Raw genomic sequence first — 6,030 nt, 5'->3', positions numbered from 1 at the left:
ATATAGCTTTATGGTTTTTAGAACTGACACTTGGAATTGAGAGCTGCTATCTTATAAAGCTTAAGTTATTTTGTAACTTTTTTTTTTTTTTTTTTTTTTTTTTTTTTTTTTTTTTTTTGCGGTACGCGGGCCTCTCACTGTCGTGGCCTCTCCCGTTGCGGAGCACAGGCTCCGGACACGCAGTCTCAGCGGCTACGGCTCACGGGCCCAGCCGCTCCGCGGCACGTGGGATCCTCCCGGACCGGGGCACGAACCCGCGTCCCCTGCATCGGCAGGCGGACTCTCAACCACTGCGCCACCAGGGAAGCCCTATTTTGTAACTTTTAAAAGCATCTATATTATTACACTTTTTCATCAGTTTGTATTTCCGATATGACCTCTTTCATGCACATTATTAGTGACTGAAGTTTTGAAAATCAGGCCTTTATCTTATAAACAGAAAGATTCTAGGCTGAGGCTATAAATGAAACCAAGTTATTGCAGTTTGATTACTCAAGTCATTTGGTATTAAAAGGACTTCTGGGAGGGATGGGGGAAATGTGCTTCCATTTCATTTTTCTTTTCAGTTTTGAATTCGGATTTAAGGTAACGAACGTACAGCCGACGAAAGAGAAGTAACCAGAACCACCACTGGTTCATTTACGTGACAGAACACTAGGTGGCGCTGTCTTCCGCAGGAATTGGCTAGAATTGACCAAGCGTCTCTTTAAACCCATTTGTCAGGGATATGTGTGTTATTTTGTGTTTTCCAGAAGTCAGATAAAAACACTCCCTTCACTTTCTGTTCCTAATGAAGTGTTAACTTTATGAATAAGCACCTACACTTGTAACAAACTGGACTTCTTGAATAACACAACTCTGAGTAAATGACAGGTTGGTAACTACGGCTTCCGGGTACCAAGACTCAAGGAACTTGTTTACCTTTCAGTTGTTGTTGCTGATAAACTTTAGAACAGTTTTGAGATTTACAGAAACATGTCAAAGCGAGTACATCTTGCATCCAGTTCCTCAGTATTAACATCTTGTAACACGTCTCAGCCGATGAACTGCTGTTGATAACTTACTATTAACTAAAGTCCAGATTTTATCCCGGTTTCCTTAGTTTTTTCCTAATATCCTTTTTCTGTACCAAGATCCCATCCAGACGACAGCAGTACATGTAGCTGACCTGTCTCCTCAAGCTCTTCTTGATGACCTTGATGGTCCTGAGGCTACTGGCTGGGAATGTTGTAAGGTGCCCCTGAGGTTGCATATGTCTGATGCTTTTCTGGTGATGGCGCCGGGTTATGGGTTTGCTGGAGGAAGACCACAGCGGTGCCGGGCTGTTTCATCACCTGGTGTCGTGCAGCTGATATGACCAATCACTGTGCGTGTTGACCTTGGTCGCCCGGCTGAAGGGGCGCTTGGGTTTCCCCACCATCAAGGCACCTTTTCCCTCCCTTTCTATACTTTTCCCTTGGAAGCAAGTCACTTTGCACAGTGAGCACTTAAGGAGGGGATGTGATGCTTCACCTCTCTGAAGGCAAAGTATCTACATTAATGGTCTGGAAATCTTCTGCATGGGAAAAATGTCTCTTCTCCTCCATTTATTTATGGAATTATTTATTTATACCAGTGTAGATTCATGACTTTATTTTACCCTCTGGTTTATAACCCAGGACTACTTTATTTATTTTGTTACTCAAATTGTTCCAGCTTTGGCCTTGGGAGATCTTTCAGTTGGCTTCTGTGTCCCTTTGACATACCCCCATCAGTGTGGTTTTTTTTCTTTTAAGCAACTTTTAAACTTTTAAATAGATTCTGTTCAGTCTACAAATAGGATTTAGCTCCGTTATTCTGTGAGCATGTCTCTTTTCCATTATTGGAGTAATATGTTAATAATAAAAATTGAGGGCTTCCCTGGTGGCGCAGTGGTTGAGAGTCCGCCTGCCGATGCGGGGGACGCGGGTTCGTGCCCCGGTCCGGGAGGATCCCACGTGCCGCGGAGCGGCTGGGCCCGTGAGCCACGGCCGCTGAGCCTGCGCGTCCGGAGCCTGTGCTCCGCAACGGGAGGGGCCACAACAGTGAGAGGCCCGCGTACCGCAAAAAAAAATAATAATAATAATAAAAATTGAAAGATACATGGAAGGAGGAAGGAAAAAGCCCAATTCAATCTTTGTTCTTCGTGTGCTCCCTTAAGGTGTTTCTTTTCTTTTCTCATTTTTATTATTTTGCATACTTTTTGACATTTCCTCTGTAAAAAATGGCTCTACTCGTTCCTTGTAAATAATTTCGTATTCTGATTATTTCTATTTAACAATATATCATGGATATTTTTTCTATTTTATTATGTACATATCACTTAAGAAGTCCTCCATCGTTTGATTAACCTTGCCTTTAGAGTTGAATTGGCTCATAAGTATCTTCAGTGCATAATTCTGGATGCAGGGCAGGCCTTTAACACAGAGGGATTGAATTAGTTATCTATTGTAATTATCTGTTTCAATATTTTGCAATTATATATAGCGATGAAATGACTACACTTGAGCCTATAAGGTCTTTAAGCACTTATACACTATTTCACATATTTAAGAATTCTAGAAGTTGAGCTAGGTCCAATAAAAGCAGCAATATTTTTGAAGCCCTTGGTTCATAACTAGATTTTACAAAACTGGGCAAATTGTATGACGCTAACCCAGGGGAAGAAAGGGGAAGATATTGTCCAGACTATGCAAATAAGGCAGGGGTCGTTGGTTTAGAAGCTAAACGAAATGAGCCGATTATTAAGAAATAAAGCTTTTCGTAGAAATGACATCAGATTCAGAGCCTGCGTGTCACCCCTCTCAGCAGGAATTCTCACTGCTTTGCTGAGAAGTGATGCAGCCGACTTAATGCAACTTAATTCAAGAAAGGACGGGAGGAGGGGACTCCACATCCTGAGTGGTACTGGTCACCTAAACCGCTCAAGCGCTCTCATAAGTGGGCAGAACAGTGAGAATTCGTATTTTTCCCTAAGATCTCTGCTTAATTACACTACTGTGCTGTCCAAAATGTTCATTAAAAAGTTAACACAGGTACCTGAAAACACCAGAAGCTAGACTCCTACATTTGAAAGGAGGTTGCACATTAACAGAATGAAAAGAAATTTCTTTCTGTCACTTTTTGTTTTAAAATTATTCTTCTCTCAAAGGAGAGCATCCGCTGTTGTTTTGCATTCCATGGTGTAGTAAACACGGGAGTTTTATTATGGGGACTCACATTCAGATGTAACCTCATGCACATCGTTGATGCTGGTTTGGGGCCGTGTGTGTGGCGGGGAATCCTCACCCCCGAGTCTCCTGGGAGCAGCCTGTGGGGTTTTCACTTCTTCCTGCTTCAGTTTTCTCCTCCTGGAGAGGGGACCCTATTTTCTCATCCACAGCTCTTGTCCCAGAAATTTGTACATGTGTGAATTCACTCCTCAAAGGGCTTCTTTGGCACACTCTTGACTAACAAGGAGAAAAATATTTATTCTGATTTGATTCTTTTTTTAAAATATAGATTTATTTATTTGTTTTTGGCTGCGTTGGGTCTTTGTTGCTGCGCACGGGCTTTCTCTAGCTGAGGCGAGCGGGGGCTACTCTTCGTTGCAGTGTGCGGGCTTCTTGTTGTGGTGGCCTCTCTTGTTGCGGAGCACGGGCTCCAGGCGCGCGGGCTTCAGTAGTTGTGGCGCACGGGCTCAGCAGTTGTGGCTCACGGGCTTAGTTGCTCCGCGGCATGTGGCATCTTCCCGGACCAGGGCTCGAACCCGTGTCCCCTGCATTGGCAGGCGGATTCTTAACCACTGCGCCACCAGGGAAGCCCCTGATTTGATTCTTTGGAGTCGAGAGTTGTCTTCTGATTTTTAAGTTTCTCACACTCTCTTTTCCTTTATTTCCTACTACAGGCCCGAGCAGCTCTTTGGAGGGTGGCTGGGACATTTTTAAAGCTGCTGACACATGGGGAGCTGCTCTTCAGAGGGGTAAGTGACGACGTAAATGACTGCGGCGTGGGGGGATGTTCTGGTCCGGGTGTCCTCAAAATGAAGTGCAGTCCAGCGAGTCCGGCACCCAGCACGGTGCCCGGCACAGGGCAGGTAACTGATACCTATAGCTGTTGATGGGATACATGGATGAATGGCTGGTATTTTGTTGGTACACGTTTCCTATAGCGGAGATGAATTCATCCTACTTCCCACCCACGAGTTCTGCCTTCTTTAGGAAAAGGAACTCATTTTAAATGATGGCGTCAACAACAAAATACTACAGTTTCTGAGGACTGTGGCAAAAAATAATAGGAAAGTGTTGTGTCTCCCAAAATAGCTATGTTTTGAAAGAGAAAAAACAGCTTGGCATACTTACATGTCCCTTGGAGTAAAGGTGCAGTGGAAGGTGTCGGCTCCCCCCGATATAACTACTATGTGTGTGTGTGCGCACGTGCGCGTGACTGTGGGCAGAAAGCCACGTGCTCCTTGCGTTTCCCCGTCACCAGAAGCAAAGATGCCCCGAGCTTATCACCGTGGCTGCAGGGCCCACTCTGTCCAGTTTCCTCCTCCTTCTGGCGCTGTTGGGCCCTGGGTGGGCTCAAGGGGCACTCCCTCTCTGGGCTGCTCCTCTCCTGCCCTCTCCTGCCAAGCCCCACACCCCGCACCTTGGTCAACTTGGCCGCACGGTGTGGTCTGTCCGTGCAGCGATTGTGGGGACAGCCTTTCCCGCCGACCCCAGCACGCAGTTCACTGGGGACCGGGATGTGCTCGCCTCCATAGCCCCGTGCTCACGGCAGGGCAGGGCTGGGGAGAGCCAGGGCTCTGAGAGGTTTGGGCGTCCTGGGTTCACTTGGATGGACGGTGCCAGCCGCCAGGCCTGGCTGTGCGGGGTCCTCGGCCCCTTGGCCGCTGCAGGAAGGGCCCGCGTGGTGAGGCAGCGTTGACGTGTCCCAGGGAAGCCTGGGTTCATAACCTGCGCCCACACTGGGTGCAGCTGGGTGTCATCTGTTCGCCTTTCTAGCTCATGTTCTCTGTTTCCCAAGACTGAGTGTTATGGCTGATTTGTGTCCCCCGAAATTTCATATGGTGAAGTCCTAACCCTCAGTAACTCGGAGTGTGTTTGGAGATGGGGTCTTTACAGAGGTAACGAAGTTAAAATGAGTCTGTGTGGGTGGGTCCTCATCTGATGGGACTGTTGTCCTTATAAGGAGAGGTGGTTAGGACACGATGTGCACGGAGGGAAGCCGAAGTGAGGACACAGGGAGAAGGCGGCCGTCCGCCAGCCCAGGAGAAAGGCCTCAGGAGGAGCCCACCCTGCCGACACCTTGATCTTGGACTCCCAGCCTCCAGAACTCTGAGAAGTGAATGACTGTTGTTTAAGCTGCCCGTGTGTGCTGCTTGTTACAGCAGCCCTGGCAAACTGCCCGCTGGCTTTGATAGAGGTCCCAGAAGATTCTGGGCCGGGGCAGGAGCGTCCCCAGAGGTGACCAGGGCACAGCTTCCGGTGTCGGCTGGTGACCAGGGCAGGCAGCTCTGGGCGATGCTGTCTCCTCCCAGGGCACCAGGGGGACCTTCTGAGGCCGTGAGGAAAGCTCTGCGCAGCCTCTCCTTGGCTTCAGATGCCGTGTTCCCGGGTGTCTTCACACGGCCCTCCCTCTGTGTGTGCTGTTTCCTCCCGCGATGGTCTGGTGTTAGCGGCCTACCCGGGACACCGTCTAAGCTTAACTGATTACACCTGTAATGACCCTGTTTCCAAACAAGGTCCCATTCTGAGGTCCTGGAGGTTGCGACTTCAACATACCATTCTGGGAAGACACAAGTCAACCCATAACTGTTGCCAGCCCCCAAATCTAATTCCCTAGTTTAGTTTCTCAGGGTTATAATTTGAATATTTAAATCAATATCACAGATGGGGGAGGTTGCTAAAAATTAGAAAAAACCCACCCAATCTAGAGAACCCCGATCTCTGGGTGCCGGAAGGGTCAGGGGGGTGGTCTGCGTCCACAGTGTCCCCCAGAGCAGGGCTGGGCAGTCTGGGAGCTCAGCCT

Source organism: Kogia breviceps, chromosome 17, assembly GCF_026419965.1.
Source record: "Kogia breviceps isolate mKogBre1 chromosome 17, mKogBre1 haplotype 1, whole genome shotgun sequence".
In the NCBI taxonomy this organism is placed as follows: domain Eukaryota; kingdom Metazoa; phylum Chordata; class Mammalia; order Artiodactyla; family Physeteridae; genus Kogia; species Kogia breviceps.
This window is presented reverse-complemented; position numbering follows the sequence as displayed.